At 42.3% G+C, this 17,651-nt stretch overlaps 1 protein-coding gene across 3 annotated transcripts in view; it reads right to left on the bottom strand.

Moving 5' to 3' along the window:
* LOC143279931 (axotactin-like) overlaps nucleotides 1-12,553 on the bottom strand; it is a 178,652-nt gene extending 166,099 nt beyond the window's left edge. For all 3 annotated transcript variants that reach the window (XM_076584272.1, XM_076584276.1, XM_076584275.1), the window contains exon 1: nucleotides 12,311-12,553. The gene's annotated coding sequence lies outside the window, so the exon portion shown is untranslated. The remainder of the gene's footprint in view (nucleotides 1-12,310) is intronic.
* Nucleotides 12,554-17,651: the final 5,098 nt, after the last annotated feature.

The raw sequence follows: 17,651 nt of genomic DNA, 5'->3' as shown, positions 1-17,651 counted from the left end.
CACTGCAGGCTGTGAGCGGAAGTGGTGTTTAGAGAGTTTGCGACAAAACCGGTGCACACGCCACGGGTGAAGGACCAATCATTACAGCTAATTGCTCCCGAGTGCTAAAGAAACTGTCCAACCGTAAATTTAAATTTGTAAGGTTTTCAAACAGCGTGTTGCTCCAATACACATAGGGGGGGTTTGCCGTTTTGTAAGCTGTTTTAAGAAAAGAGAATTGTACATCGTTATGGTGTCAAACACGCCCCTGCCCTTTCCGTTTCAATCAGCTTTTTTCCTCCCTTCTTGCGTAAAAGACAATATCAACCCCTGCAAAAAAAAGACAGCGAGAGTGAGAATATTGGAGGGGAGGGGAAGGAAGAGAGAGAATGAAGAGGGCGAGATGGGAGGGGGAGAGAGACATAGACAAACAGAGACAGAGACAGACACACAGACTAAAGAAAACAGAACCTGACAGAGAAACACGCAGACAGTCGGAAACTGACAAAGACAAAACACAGGAACAGTTGGCATACAAAGAGAGAAAGAGGGTCGTTGCTTTTCAACTGCCTGCAGCAGCGGTGTGGGACGTAGAGCTCTCTGGACTACCCTGGCAATATTTGCTGTGCTTTTTGTCTGGTCTCGAGTGTGATCAGGCAGTCGACAGCTCTCCACTCCATCTTAAAAAAACAACAAAAAAACCGCCCCCTGTCTGTCTGTCTGCCTCTCTCTCTCTCTCTCCCTCCCTCCCTCCCTCTTGTAACCCCCCCCCCCTCTGTCTCTCTCTCAACTCCATCTTTCCCCTTACCCTACCCCTACCCCCTCTCGCTCTCTCTCCAATCTTTCCCATACTCGCCCCCCACACCGCCAACCCTCCCTCTCTCTCTCTATCTCCCTCCCTACTCCATCTTTTTACCCCCTATCTCTCTCTCTCTACTCAATCTTTCCCCTTACCCTACCCCTCTCTCTCTTTTTCTCTCTCTCTCTCACTGCTGATGACAATATCATTGAGGACACCTGCCAAAAAAAGCTACTGGGGGTGTGTTGCACTTGGCAGGAAAATATAAATATCCTTGTTAACCGGACACAAATGAAATATTTCCTGGCCCTTAATCCGAACCCCCCACCCCCACCCAACTAAATTCATTATAATTTCTACTTGGACAAAAAAAAAAGTCAAAATCTAAACGACAATTTACCGCCCTTTTATATCAACATGGAAAATGAAATTGAAGGAGTCTCGATTCATAACATACTGGGAGATAATTTCAAATGTGTGTCCATCAGCTTACTCTCATAGCACAATCACTGTCAAAACGACGTATTTGCACAGAACAAAATTTCATTCTTCATGATCTGAAAGGGAAAAATGACACCCAATGATTCATGATCTCGTCTTCTTCGTGTCCATTTCAAAAGACAAGTAGATATAGCCATAGGACATGCTCGGTGTGAATCTGTGCCCGTTGTGTGTAACTTGCCAGCAGTAAAAGACAGCTACTGCATAAATCATAACGCTTCCTTTACACGGTCTATGATTGTATGTCGCTTTGTCCTCCAAAGCCCGTGCTCAGCCGAAAGCAGTAAACGCTGTCCTACACACACTTATGTGCCTTGTGCTTCGTTTCTTTTTAAGAGTTTTTTTGGACTGGATATCCACTCTCTCCTCTCCACCATATGCCTCCTTTAAGGTTTTCAGTTTTCAGTTTTTGAATGAGCCGTCACTGCGTTCGGACAAATCCATATATGTTACACCACATCTGCTGGTAGATGCTTGACCAGCAGCATAACCCAACGTGCTTAGTCAGGGTTAAGTGCATGTTTATATCTTTGTGTTCCTATCGACAGTGGATTTCTTCTACAGAATTTTGCCAGAGGACAACACTCTCATTGCCATGGGTTCTTATTCGGTGCGCCGAGCGCGTGCTGCACACGGGACCTCGGTTTATCGTCTCATCCGAAAGACTAGACGCTCAAACTTGGGAGAAAGGGCGAGAGCGGGATTCGAACCCACACCTTCACGGACCCACTATGTTGGCAGCTGAGCGACTTCTTAGCGTGTAGATTTCTACCCGCATATATTTCTCCCAACATCCACCACACAGTTACTGTCTTTGTGTACATTTCAAGAGGATACGTACATGACTTCGTTTTGTCCTGTCGAGTTAATTGTATTTGTAATGTGACATTCTAAAAAAAAAACAAAAATACTGTCTTAGCCGAAAGACAGTTCAAGGAGTGTACTACAGCTACACCAAGGCTGCACCCTTTTCCCTTTCCTCTTTCTGCGTGGGTCTGGACTTGGGCGGGGAGAGCAGGAAGGATGTGGGATGGACACAGATTATCTTTTCACACACCACACACACACACACACACACACACACAAAGTGTGTCACTGACTGAGGTCCACACGGCTTTTCCTGCAGTATTGTGGCTGTATGAACTTGACGCGAGCGCGAATAAACCGCGAGTATAGCTAGTGCAGGCCTACCTTTACTTACGTTGTGACGGCAACAAACTTTCTTGTCGTTTCACCTTAAACAGTTGTCTCTCATTTAAGCAATGTCAGTCCCAACATTGCGATTAAATACATCGGGAGCATTATCGCTAGCACGGTCTTCTTTTCGAAGAAAAAACAACAATAAAAACACCTACACCAACTAAACCAACAAAAACGGTTTATACCAATTCTTTGCGTTCGTTTATTTATTGACAGTCTGTTCATCTAAGATGATGATATTACCCTGTGTGTTATCACAATAATGGACAATATTTGTCGGTTCGCCAGAAGCGGATTTATTGGGGTTTTTTTTATTTTTCAAGTAGTTAACTCGCCTTCTGGCAGTCTTGTTAACACAGCTCGGGTGGTTCAACTCTCGCGTGGAAACGCTTTCTGACGGAGTGCCCAAAATAAAACTTGGCATCCTCGCTTCCCCCACTCGTTAGAATTACGTCAAGTCGCGGTGGCATCAAGGAGAACTATAGCACTGATCTCACCGCCAGGGGTGGTGGTTATCCCTCTTGATTTATCACACGGCATCTCCTTGCGGTGCCAAGGCTGACCACTTGTCTGCTGCTTTCGACTACGATGTCCCCCTGTGCCCCCTTGGTGTGTGTTCCTGTGGTGTGTGTGCGCGTGTGTGCGTGTGTGCGAGAGAGGTGTATTTTGTGCCTTTTTCCTGCGATTATTCATATCCGCAATTTGTAGTGTTGTATTGGTGTATATATAGATTTTGTTTTCCCACTATATGTTCTCGTGTGCTCGTATGGAATAATGCACTAGTGTGTGTGTGTGTGTGTGTGTGTGTGTGTGTGTGTGTGTGTGTGTGTGTGTGTGTGTGTGTTCTCTCATGTGAGGCGCTTAGAGCCCATTATATGGGGAGTTTGCGCTATATATGTACAACGTATTATTATAAGTAGTATTACTGTTGTTATTATCATCAGTGAAGGGCTGTTTCCGGAGACAGACTGGGTTTGCAGGTCAGGGTGTCAAGTCGCCATGATTTATTTGGAATTACTCTTCTTGAGACTGCATTACTTTTGTTTACGAAAAAAACAAATCAGCACACTGGGCTTACGCATGTCAGGGTGTCAGTTACCATGATTCATTTGAACTTCTCTTAAGACTGCATTACTTTTGTCGACCCAAATCAGCACACTGGACCTTTCTTTAGGATGCATTACTTTTATTGACCAAAATCAGCACAGTGGACTTCTTTTTATTTGTATTTGTATTGCTTTTTATCACAACAGACTTCTCTGTGTGAAATTCGGGCTGCTCTCCCCAGGGAGATCGCGTCGCTACACTACAGCGCCACCCATTTTTTTGTATTTTTTCCTGCATGCAGTTTTGTTTGTTTTTCCTATCGAAGTGGATTTTCTACAGAATTTTGCCAGGAACAACCCTTTTCTTGCCGTGGGTTCTTTTACGTGCGCTAAGAGCATGCTGCACACGGGACGTCGGTTTATCGTCTCATCCGAATGACTAGCGTCCAGACCACCACTCAAGGTCTAGTGGAGGGGGAGAAAATATCGGCGGCTGAGCCGTGATTCGAACCAGTGCGCTCAGATTCTCTCGCTTCCTATGCGGACGCGTTACCTCTACACCATCACTCCACTGCATTGCTTTAGACTGCATTGCTTTTGTTTTACAAAATCAACACTTAAGAGTGCACAAAAAAAAGTTGTCATTGCTATTAGAATTCATGCCACGCTGGCCTCTTTTCCCCAAGACAATGCAGTTAAGGGTTAAACTCCGACGAAACGAACGATGAATGTCGCGCTACAACTTTCGTCTGCTCCATAGCTCATTCTCTTGTCTTCCTCCTTTACCCCTATTATTTCTGTCACCTCGCTTTTCTGTCGTGCTGATCCATTTAGTGGTATGTCCTCCGATCCTCTGTTTGCCATCTTAAAATAGAGACGCTTGCAATGCTAGAGTACTCTAGTTTGACGCATAGGCTATGAATGTGTAAACACATTAATTTATTATCGTTAGATTAAAATTAGAAAGAAAGAGAGAAAGAAAGAAAGAAAACCGGTTCACTAATAGAAGGACGCCATATCAGTAGATAAAGTGCAGTGTGGGAAACTTGTGCTTTTGTTTGCTCGTTCGATGGTTTACTCATTTATTCGTGCTCTTTTACGTTGGTTCTCTTGGGGTGGGATTTTTTATTTAAAAAATGTTTTAAAAGCTGCCAAAACATAACTATTTTAGAGAGCGATACAACTCGCAGTCAAAACAATACGATCGTTACCCAGCAAAGAAGACTGTCAAAAGTTAATATAACTGTATGGGTTCATCGATTCCATCACCGGCGCTCATTCGCACAGGAAACAACTGCTCGGGCCGTGCTGTTCCATAAAGCCTGTCTCACAAATAACTGAGGGAACAGAAAGAAATAAAATTGAAAACTTAAAATAATGTAATATTACTTAAACCTCCTGAATGAGATTTATCGAGGAAAAAAATAATTTTCTTTTTAAAAAATGTGCAATTTTCATATCAAACAGCCCAAGTGAAACAAAGAGAAGATGACAAACCACATGCGACTGACATTTAAGATAAATGAAGACATTCATCTCTCACTCTCTCACACACAGTCTCCCTCTCTCTCTCTCTCTCACACACACACACACACACTCTCTCTCTCTCTCTCACACACACACACACACACACACACACACACACGCGCGCGCGCGCGCGCGAAAGAATGAACCGGGCAAACTGACAGAAAAATACGAGGAGGAAGCAGAAAAGAGAATCATTAGTGCTGAATCTGTTCTTAAGGTATGGACGCTGTTTATGGACCTTTCCGAAGAAAATTATACCGTAACTATTATTAGAGAGGTCATTACGGGGGCGTGTTGGCAGCCAGTGCAACGGTGCTCGCGGTTTCTTCTGCATGATTGACTTCTAGTGGTTCCCACAGAATCGCAACGAGCTTTCTCGGTGGAAAAGCCGAATCATATGGGGTTACATGTGTCAGAAGCTATGATTATAATAATTATAATGTAATAAATACTGCACATGTGTTGTTTGTTCCTGCTGCCAAAATTAGATTGGCCGTATTCTGGTATGGAAAAATAAAAAAATAAAACGAAAGAACACATGCGAGCAAAGGGCGATTTTCTTTTTCTTTCTTTCTTTTTTTTTAAAACTGATCCTCACGATGTGGTTGTTTCACTAAGACAGGAGCATCTCTCTCTCTCTCTTTCTCTCTCTCTCTCTCTTCTCTCTCTCTCTGCCTGTCTGTCTGTGGGGGAGGGGGGGGCATGGGGGGGGGGGGGGTCTCTCTCGACGGTATCTAAACGACGGATAATTCTCAAATGTATACATTGAATTCTCTAAAATCTCTTTAATCACCGATATGTGTGACGGAACACCAAACAAAATCCCTCTTCTCTCTCTCTCTCTAAGAAAATCTTGAAATGGAAAAAGTACACACCTTTGCCATAAAGAGATTCATGAATATTCCATTACACCATTACACTCGTCTAACACGATGGCATACGGTGACTCTGGAAGGTATCCTCTTTATATTAAAACTTTTGTTAAATGCATTAAGTATTGGTTAAGACTTACTCAGCTCCCTACAAACAGGTTATGCAGACAGGCATATGACATGTTACTTCAGCAGCTTGAGTTAGGTAATTGTAACTGGGTGGGTAAAGTTAAACAAGTTCTTTCAGTAAATGGATTTGGTATTGTATGGCTGAGTCAGGGAGTTGGGGATGAAAGAGGGTTTCTATCAGAATTTAAAGATCGCTTAGCGTCTTGTTATAAACAGAACTGGCATTCTAAAATGGAAGATGATGTGAAGTATTCTTGGTTCCATTCCTTTAAAACTATTTTAGAACCGGAGAAATTTTTAGTAGTAGTTACCAATAAATGGCACAGAGATATGCTAGCAAGATTCAGAAACAGAACCTTAGATTTAATAGCTAATAAAAGATGGTTTGATCTTGAGGGTTTAGCTGATTGTATGTGTACAGTGTGTATGGAGGATGTGAGAGAGGATGAAGATAATTTTTTATTTCATTGTAATGCTTATGAAGACAGAGCGAAGACACAACTTTTTCATACTGCTGCTGAGAAAAGACATTACGTGCTTAGTCTGTCATCCACTGAAAATGATGAAATTATAATTTTGCTTGCCAAATACATAGCAGAAGCTGTTAATATCATGAAAAGGAAAACAGGTAGTAATAACACGTAATCATCACTAGTCATATGATTAGCCTGGTACAAATGTATACACTTGAAGGTCACATTGTATGTTTATAGTCTATTGTATGTTGTTTCACTACTATGGTGTGCGTACGTGTATTGGCACATACACAAATGTACGATTAAGTAATTTGGATTTTTTAATTCAGTTATTGACATTATTTGCTTTATTTATTGTTGTTTGTTTTCTTTCATCCAATACAATGACGCTGCAACTTAAAATTGACTCCCTTGACATAAGGGCTGTAGTTAGGCCAATGTCAATAAAAAGCGTCTGAAGCGTCTCTGTCTATCTATCTCGCTCTCTCTTATCTGTCTGTGTGTGTGTGTGTGTGTGTGTGTGTGTGTGTGTGTGTGTGTGTCTCTCTCTCTCTGTCTCTCTCTGTTGGGGGGAAAGAAGGGTGGGAGGGGAGGGATGATCATATATTCAAAATCTGAGATATCTACCACGTGGTTTGAATATATGAACGTTGGAAAAAAAATAATAACACCACTAGGTATGTCAACGGAGGAAGTTACATACCAACTTAATTCACTCTCACTTCACACGTGCTGATATGGGCCAGTGGTGCCTGATCCCGATACCGCAAGGCCGCAAGACAGGTCGGCGACAGGCTTACACCCAGCGTGACACTGATAGCGACAGCAAAAAAAAAAAAAAAAAAAAAAAAAAATCCGGAGCGGAACTAAGCTCAGTATTGTGAGTACCGACTTTAAAGCCAAAGGCCTGGGGGAGGGGGTGGGTGGAGGTCTTTCATTGAGCACAGTACTACTCATACAGCAGTTGCCAGGGGCCATGGCGAGGTCTCCACAGGCTTTCACACATTCAATCTGTCATCTTCAACAGTCACGGCTCGGTGGCAAGGGCAGAGCCTACAGCCCGCTGTTCACGGGTAAACAGCAACGTCTTTCGAGCCAGTCGAGGAGATGCTGTCAGTAACATCAATAATCTGTTATAAATCTGTTTGACGTACAGCGCTATATTATAAAAAAAAGCCGTGTCAAAGAAGCACAACAAACCTATACACGATTCCATATACATTGATGAACATGAGTGACTGACTTTGTTACGTGTGGTTTTTGTTCAATGCAGCTGAGCTGATTATCCAACACATGCGAGGGTACCGAGCTGGGCCAGAAAGAGTAAGACCGCATAACAGTGTGTGTGTGTGTGTGTGTGTGTGTGTGTGTGTGTGTGTGCGTGCGCGTTTCGTATCAGCTAAGGGCGTGTGGACTTTTCCCCCTGGCCCCCTCTCTTCAACTATTGGTGTGAGGCACTCCTAGTTTGACACTAACAGGCTGTTTAAACACGGCCAGGTCATGATCTAGCTTAGGCATCTCAACATGTTTTGACACAGATCTACCTAGTTTGCTATCGTCAAATGATAGGAATATTTCTTTCAGTGGAGAAGATTGGCTTTTAATCAATTGCCTAGTGCGCACAAGATCGCTTTGTTTCACAGATGTTTCTTCTTCTTCTTCCTCGTTCGCCTCCCATTAGATGAGCAGCCCAGTGTCCTCGATGAAAGCTGCCGTCCGTCGCAGCTCCTCCAGGGTGCCGTACAGTTTGGTTTCCAATCTGTGTAGCCAGTCTCTACACGTCGCAACAAACACACTGTGCAGTGCTGTGCCCTCCGAGTTCATGCGTAGTCCACTTCGATGACTTGGCTTGCAGTCAACAGGCAGACGTATGGTGTCTTTCATCTAACAACTCCTGTCGCGATCGCTTATATCAGCTTGCTTTTATCATCAGATTTGACTGGTGTGGAATCTGACATTTTTCTGCCTCTGTCGTTAATTAGACTTCATTACCGACTCACGTCAGCCGATTATTAAGCATGCTAGCTTGTTTCAGGTCATTTGCCAATTCAGTCATGATGATAGCATTCAAAAATCTTCCAAACAGAACCCCCAAACCGCAGGAAAGTGAATGATGACAATCATACGCAAGCGCCACCTGCATCTAAAAGAGTGTATCAAAGGGCAAATCAGACAGATCACGAGGTGTAGGCCAGGAAAGCCTCTATACATACTGCTATCATACTACTACTGCTACTGCTGCTGCTGCTGCCGCAAATACAACTGCTCTTCCTGCTGCTACTTCTGTAACTAATCCTACACGAAGGAAGAACCGTGACACATGAGAACCAAGGAGCAAATATTACGTTGCAGTCGGACCCGCCTGCCCGGCACTGGCCTTGACAGCCACCAACCAACATGCAGCAGACGAGGACAACCTATTTCTTAAATCTTCCTTCGCGAAGACAGATCATGAATACTACATACACCCATCTTATAAATCAGATCAGTTAATCATATTATTCCCGGACAGTCTGCACATGCGAAACGTCTTAATTTTTTTATTTTTTTTAAAGACGGACTCCTGAAATCGAATGAAGAAAACAAATTCGTCCAAGAATTCTCACCAAGTCGCATTAGGAAACAAGAGACAGACGTAAAAAGAGATGGGCATAAATTATGCATAGTATGAGACATATCTTGTTTTAAAAATGATGAATCAATAGAAACAGAGAAAGGTATGAGGGAGGGGGGGGGGGGGGCTGTGTTGGATAGAGACAGGGCAGTGGGGAGGATAGGGGGTGGGGGAAACGAAACGAAACGAACGAAATTTTATTTCACCAGGGTAATGAGACCAGCAAGTACACATGCTTTTTTCCACCCAGCCCTGGACAAAGAGAGAAAAAAGAACACACACACACACACACACACACACACACACACACACACACACACAAAACGCACAAATTCGCAATTATCAAGTACGAGAAAACAGAAACAGAATGAGACAGAAAAGAGGGCGGGATGAACAAATGCTATGCCAGTGTCTGCGTATTCGTGTCTGTAATACACCACATTATGATTATTTTATGTGCTGCAATTGCAGACACCTTTTTTGCGACCAGAGCAGTGTTTAAGCGTGATAATCTCTCTTGTCTTGACGCTCTATTGCCCGAACTGTTTCTCCGAGCAGGGTACAGGAACATACACGAATTTCCAGTTAATACGGAAACGCCACCACAGTACATAACAACTAGGCCAGCCTGTAACTTAACCACATTGCTCCAGTCAGGATATATGTTCGTTATAAAACTACTGATGCATGCTAGGTGGAGGAGGAGGGGGGGCGCGGGGGGGGGGGGGGGGGCTGTCTAACCACAGCCGAATTCCTCCGATCGATCTCGTCACTGTAAGCCTTGATTCACTCTGTCTTTCTCCGTTCCGCCCGTGCCGGGACCTCCACCAACCACCCAGGGCCGTCTGCGGGCTGCATCCGGCACCACACAGCCATGACTCACTGCGCTATGGACTGGCGGAGTTTATGACGGGGAAGGCCAAAGTGGCTGACAGTCATCCCGTTCCAGAAGAGAATCAATCACGTACATCTTTGTCAGTCTACCCCAGCGCTATAAATTTCGCGGTCAGAACTCTCACAGACCTTAAGGGCGTAAAGCCGACAGGTCGTTGAACTCCACTCTACTCACTTACTCTCAGAGAGTGAAAGTAGCCTCCTGTGGTGGCTTTACAGATCTCACGTGTATGATCATGCGCACACAAATTATAGTTGATAGACCATTCCCATCCTGATATATATGAATATATTATTAAAAGAAAAACATAATATGCCCCTGCAGACTCCTGCCGCACAAGACGGCCAAAAGATAGGCAACGATCAGTTTAGCATATTATGATGATGCCCGTCTTATGATTGGATGAATTAAAATATAAAATTATTTTTTTTTTTAACTTGACAGAATGACTGAGGACATTTCACAAAAATCGTGAATAAAGTGCTTGCTTTATTGCTTCGCTAGTAATTTATCATGTTTTCATGGACTCAGTGACGGACCGAATACACTGCACCTGCGATATACCCGTATTTCAAGAGAATTCGTTTCTTTATTTTATAACTCACGAATTTTTGTTGCCAACATTAAGAAGGAAATCAGTGTTTTAATCTTAATTAAAACAGACTGGAAAGAACAAGCCAATATCCAAGACCGTCACTAGTTTTTGGCCATCCGTTCACCAGTCACCGGTGACAAAGTACAAGATAACAGCATGATAATCAGATGAACGCACTAGACTTCAGTCTCGCCCAAAAACATTCCCCCTTATTTCACAGAAGCTTCGGGAAACATAGCTCTACTTACGAGAGAATCGAGGTTGTGATTCCTCATCGCGACACATGAGAAGGCGTGGACAACGGACATTGTGATTACTATGGTGGTCCCACAACCGACGGACACTATACTCATGGAATCATTTCGGTTGTCCCGTTTGTTACGTGCCTCACTTACTACACCCCATGGGAGCTTTCCACTAGTCTCCCGGCATCTGTTTGTGAAGACACTCGCTAACATTTAAGAAAATGTTTGAACGTAGGCTACACTGTGTGTGTGTGTGTGTGTGTGTGTGTGTGTTGTGTGTGTGTGTGTGTGTGTGAGAGAGAGAGGAGGGAGAGAGAGAGGATGTCTCAATGTAAGGTTTGGTAAGCCCGGGGATGGTAATGTAGGTCATGTGATAGTATGTCATACTTATGTCCTCAGGCCGGGTATTCTTTTGTGCATAACCAAAAAACACACAAATGGAAAATAAATACCAGTCATAATTATAGTATGTAAACACAACTAACTAAATAAAAAGCAACCTCAAGTACTCTACACTTCAGATTGTGAGTGCCTATGTTTATTTTGGAATAGGATAATTCATCTCTCTCTCTCTCTCTCTCTCTCTCTCTCCCAGGCACACACACACACACACACACACACACACACACACACACACACGGGCGCGCGCGCGCGCACGCGGGCGGGTTTCTCTCAATGTCCGTCAGTGCCGTGGTCACAGTTTCGTCTGATTTTTTTTTACACTTAACAGTTCAGTCGGTGGATCTCTCTCTCTCTCTCTCTCTCTCTCACACACACACACACACACACACACACACAGTGCACACACACACACACACACACACACACAGACACACACACAGCGCGCGCCCACACACACACACACACAGACGCGCTGTGGCGCTGGCGCTCGCATATATGATTATATAAACACACAAACTGTCTCTCTCTCTCTCTCTTTCTCTCTCTCTTTCTCTGACATACACCGCGCTCGCGCGCACACAAACGAAAAGAAATGGTGAGGCACTGACTGAGAAAGAGGGTAGGAACTGTGAACTATCAATTATGAACCCGCTATGACAGCTCTGAGCTGAGAAACACCCAATGATCAGATGGGTGCTTTAACCCGAGTTCAATCTACATCGAACATGTCAACACGACTGATTTTTTACGAAATTTCAGGACAAGCTCGATGTGAGGCTCTATTTCACGCAGAATCCACACACAGTTCGACAAATCATGGGGATTATCGATCGAGCAGAACACCAGAATACTACCTGTGGTGGCCAGAGCAACAGACGGAGAGGCGGTGGTGGTGGCTCATTCGCCAGCAGAGCACGATTTCATCACGATTATGATCATTCTAACCATGTGCTCTCCGATAATTACTTAACGCGTCCTTTGAATTAAATACCTGGGTTGAACGCATGGATCTCACAAAACATGTACTCACGTAGTAGTGGTTATTCCCAGTCAGAATGAAAGCCGTTAGCCAGAAGCACATACAACAGTCAAACACATCAACAGGCGTTGTTCGAGGAACAGCAGCGACTGAAACGATCAATCCCATTCATCTCCCCCACGCCGTTCCAGTAGTGGGGAGCAGACGACAAAGTCGCCCCACTGCGCCACGCACGGCACACACAGCACTCTCAGAGGAGATAACTCCGGGGAAAACCACGAAATTATGTTGTTGTCTTTGTCTCTGGTTACCTCCCGTGATGTTTTTCCCCGGTTCCTCCGTGGTAAATTATACATGATAAAAATGTGACCGGTTGGATTGGGTCCTTTCACCACGTTAATCCAGGCTTCAGACTTGTTTCAACGACGTTCATTTTAAACGCCGGGGGAACGTGACGGAATATAGGGAAGAGAACTGTAAAGTGAAGGATTAAAGGGCAGCTCTGGCAGAAGAAGAAAATACCCTGTGGACGAAACAAAGTCTTCGTGAGCAAACTTACAACTGTTGTCTACCAAAGTTCATTCACTCATTCACTCCACACACCCAGTAACCCGACAAATATTACACTCAATCCACAACTTCTTTCAAGCGAATAAGCGAAAAGACTAAAATATCACGGAACTTTAATATTAAATCATTGTGCAATTTATCTACTAGAGTCATTATTTGAATTATTTTTTCAATCAGTCATAATGGTGAGGAAGGGAAAGAGAGAAAGAACAAATGTGGAAAAGAGTACAAAATGCAAAATGGAGAGGGTGGGTTTCAGTGGTTGGAGAAAGAAAAACATAATATTGGAAGAGTGTGTGTAAGACTATGCCCGGGGGCCGGGGATGTTGGAAGGCGGAATAAGGACAGAAAATCAATCAAATATTGTATGCAATACTTCTATATATTGTTATTTAAAACGAGGATAATGTGGGGACCTACAATAAACAACCAAATGGACTATTTAACATATCGCTAGCTAACTTTAATAAAGAACATTTTGAAATACAGAACCGACTTTTAAAAAAAATTAAACTGGAAACACGTGTGTAGTAATTTCTGGAGGCAAAAAGGTTTCATTTCTAAACAGCGGGTTAAAACGTACTCTAGCGTCAAACAACCCTAATGACAAACCGAATTTACATCCAAACTCACACATAATACAAACAATATATTAACAGTAAATTTTGTATTCCATTTCTCAGCAAATGGAATGTTTACTTTAAAGCATAAAACATTTCGCTCACTCTGTCAAGCTGACTGAAGCCAGTCTATCATTGTCGCCTTCTTTTCCTTTCCAGCTGACTTAGAACAGACACTAAATATTTCACTGAGCCACTGGTTCTCCAAGGAAAGGTAGAGAACTCACTTTGAAAGCAACACGTCCATCCCACGTGAATAATGCTTTGCACGTGAAGTAACCACACTGCTGGGGCATGGATCGTCCAAACTGCTCACAGGGACACGAATATGTACGCGCACACATTCTCTCCATGTCCCTGTCTCTGTCTGTCTGTCTGTCTGTCTCTCTCTCTCTCATTGCACAGCAACCATCGGGTTATATTCATATACATTTTTGTCATGAATGCAAGTATTATGATCATGTACCTGTAAATGTTTACTGTGTATTTGAGTGTATTTCAATATCATGTTTGTATTTCTATAACCTTTTGTTATTTTGTGAATCTTTTGATTTCATTTCTCCTTGCCCTGTGGGATGCATAGATGTAAAAAAATAAAATAAAATAATATAATAATAATAATAATAATAATAATAATAATAATAATGATGATGATGATGATAATAAGCACATGCATGCTTATTCCACTTCGAGTCCCTCTGAAATTTCGTTCATTCGTTCGTTCGTACTCTCTCTCTCTCTCTCTCTCTCTCTCGCTCTCGCTCTCTCTCTCTCAGATCAACAGACAACTATAGGGGCGTGTCTTTGCTCAGTCTTATTAGCAAATGTTATACATCAGTGCTAAACGGAAGACTTGTCAAATGGGCTGAAGAAAATGATATGCTAACAGAGTCACAGGCTGGATTCAGGCGTGGTTATGCCACAACAGATCATATTTTTACTCTGAACGCGGTTATTGAGAAATCTTTATCAAAGAAGGGAGGCAAGCTTTACGCCTGTTTTGTCGATCTGAGAAAAGCATTTGACTCTGTGCAACGTCAGCCTTTGTTTGATATTTTGATTCAGAAAGGTATAAAGGGGAAATTTATGAATGCTATCATTGCTATGTATAAATGTGTTACGTCTTGCGTACGTATTGAAGATAAGTTAACTGAGTTTTTTGATTGTCCCGTTGGCTTAAGGCAAGGTTGTATGTTGAGCCCTATATTGTTTTCGTTATTTGTTAACGAAATTGCTTCAGCAGTTGAAATCAGTGGTATTCATGGAATTCAGTTTTTGCCTAATTTATTAGAGTTGTTCATTCTTCTGTTCGCAGATGATATTGTACTGCTATCTAACACTGCGATTGGTCTGCAAAATCAAATTAATATTCTGAATAATGCATGTAAAACACTCTTCTTGAATGTAAATACTGACAAGACTAAAGTGATGGTTTTTCGAAAAGGTGGCTTTTTGGGAAGATATTAAAAGTGGAATCTCGATGGAAATGCTCTAGAAGTAGTGAATGAATATAATTATCTAGGGTTTGTTTTTACAACAAAAATGAGTATAAACAAAGGAGTAGGGATTTTAGCAGCAAAAGGCAAACATGCATGCATTGACTGTATAAAATATATAACGAAGCTGAATGATATTTCCAAAGGATGTTTTTTCAAAATATTCGATGCTCAGGTACAACCCATTCTTTTGTACGCTTCTGAGATGTGGGGTCTTAACAGACTTGATAATATTGAGAAGGTTCATTCCTTTGGATGTAAACGTTTTTTGAACATAACACTTAGAGTACCAAACAAGTTTGCATACGGCGAATTAGGACGTTATCCACTATATATAAATAGTGCAACAAGGTGTATCAAGTACTGGTTGAGGTTGCTGAATATGAATGTGCAACGATTACCCAGACAGGCATATTTGATGTTGTTTAACTTAGACGAAAGGGGAAAAAAATGCTGGGTGTCTTTAGTAAAAAATACTTTATTTAGACTTGGGTTTGGATATGTCTGGTTGCAACAAGGCGTTGGTTGTGAGCAAACATTTTTGTCATTATTTAAGCAAAGAATGAAAGATATATTTATGCAGGAGTGGGACGAGTCAGTAATGTCTAAAAAATATATATCATAACTACAGACTGTTTAAAACTGGTTTTCAGTGTGAGCAATATTTTGAATATGTGGATAAAAAGTGTTTTAGAGACTGTTTAGTAAAATTACGGTTTGATTTGCTCCCAATAAATGGATCATTTTTTAGAAGAACATTCAAATGTAATTCAAATTACGCATGTAAACGTTGTAATGTAATCGAAGATGAAAACCATTTTATAAACAATTGTGTCCTTTACAATGACCTGCGGCAAAAACATCTGAACTCTGAAGGTCAATCGTATGTTCACTTGATGAAGAATGGTTCTGTTTACAGTATTCGTAAACTATGCGTTTATATATTTAATGCCCTGAAGATACGACAGGAATTCTGTGACAACAATGATGAAAGTTAGAATTCATTTACAATGCACGAGAAGCACTTTTGTTCCACAGGTTAAGTTAGTACGTATTTTACATTTTGTTGTGGCTGAGTGATCACCATACTGTGTACTTTTGACCTCTTTCTAGGGGCCGGAGGCCTGGAGATTAAAGTTTTGTTCTTGTTCTTGTTCTCTCTCTCTCTCTCTCTCTCTCTCTCTCTCTCTCTCTCTCTCTCTCGGCTACGGGTAAAGATTAGTTACAGTTTCATCTTGTTTAATTGATCAGTTAATTAATTGAGCTTTCCATTCATCTCCAGTCCCCCACTTCACTCAAAGCAGCATTGAACGTAGTTATGCACCACTGAATGAATACCGATCAACTCAATTTAATCAAACGTTCTCCATATGTTTAGTGCAGCAGGCCGAATGACCAATGCGCGTTAAAATCCTGAGCTTGGGTTCAGTGCATGAAAGACTTCTTTTTTTCTTCTTTTTAACAACACTATGTTTTGCATCAACAATTTTCCTGTTTATTGGAACTGGTGCAGACTTTGGATATTCCCAAACGCCGCAGCAAAGCCAGCAAACTTTCGAGCCACTACAACTTGAAGATCTGCTAATGACTCCTAACTCCTATGTGGAGTGATGGCCTGGAGGTAACGCGTCCGCATAGGAAACGAGAGAATCTGAACGCGCTGGTTCGAATCGCGGCTCAGCCGCTGATATTTTCTCCCCCTCCACTAGACCTTGAGTGGTGGTCATTCGGATGAGACGATAAACCGAGGTCCCGTGTGCAGCATGCACTTAGCGCACGTAAAAGAACGCACAGAAACAAAAGGGTTGTCCCTGGCAAAATTCTGTAGAAAAATCCATTCCGATAGGGAAAACAAATAAAACTGCACGCAGGAAAAAATACAAAAAAAATGGGTCGGTGGCGCTGTGAGTGTTGCGACGCGCTCTCCCTGGGGAGAGCAACCCGAATTTCACACAGAGAAAGCTGTTGTGATAAAAAGAAATACAAAATACAAATACAAACAAAATAACTGAGCTGATCAGAGTTAAGTGGGCCGGGTGATAGAAAGACAAGAAACTGTTCCAGCCTCACTGACACGCAGGAGAGAACAGCGCCATAAAAGATACACACACAGGCAGCACATAGCTGTGATCAGAAAGATGCCCACACCTGCAGCACACAGCGATCGACGCTCAAGTACCGCTGGTCATGTAATACTGAAGATCAGTGTTATGAATTTCAAGGTGTTAAATCGCGTAGGCTAACTTGAATCCATATATCGGAAAGTTTGACATCAAGTATAATGAAAAAAATAAAATAAAATAATAATAATAATAATGATAATTTTAGAAAAGGAACAGGTTGGCTTACCTTACCTAGAATAAACGTAAAGCGCTGGTAAGATTTTGAGAGCTTACCCTGCATATACCTACCCATTGACTTGGAGACAATTGGTCCAGTACTGAGTGCGGCCTATTCGGCATGAATTCAAGTTAGATAACACGTGAAGAAAACACTAACTAAACCAGTACTAATTACACTGAAACATGATAGTAAAGATCGAAATGAAGGATACATTATTTGCATGTTAGCACTCGGACTGACAGAAATGAAAATGATAAGATCGGGTCACTAACGGAACCACCGTGGCTCACTTCAGCGAACTTGGTTCTGTCCACGCACTGACGTGCCATACCGCAGGGGTCTCACAAAAGCGTATCGCAAATG

The sequence above is a fragment of the Babylonia areolata genome, chromosome 3 (genome assembly GCF_041734735.1).
Source record: "Babylonia areolata isolate BAREFJ2019XMU chromosome 3, ASM4173473v1, whole genome shotgun sequence".
Classification (NCBI taxonomy): Eukaryota; Metazoa; Mollusca; class Gastropoda; order Neogastropoda; family Buccinidae; genus Babylonia; species Babylonia areolata.
Note: the sequence above shows the minus strand (reverse complement) of the source record. Positions and strands in the feature narration are given on the sequence as shown.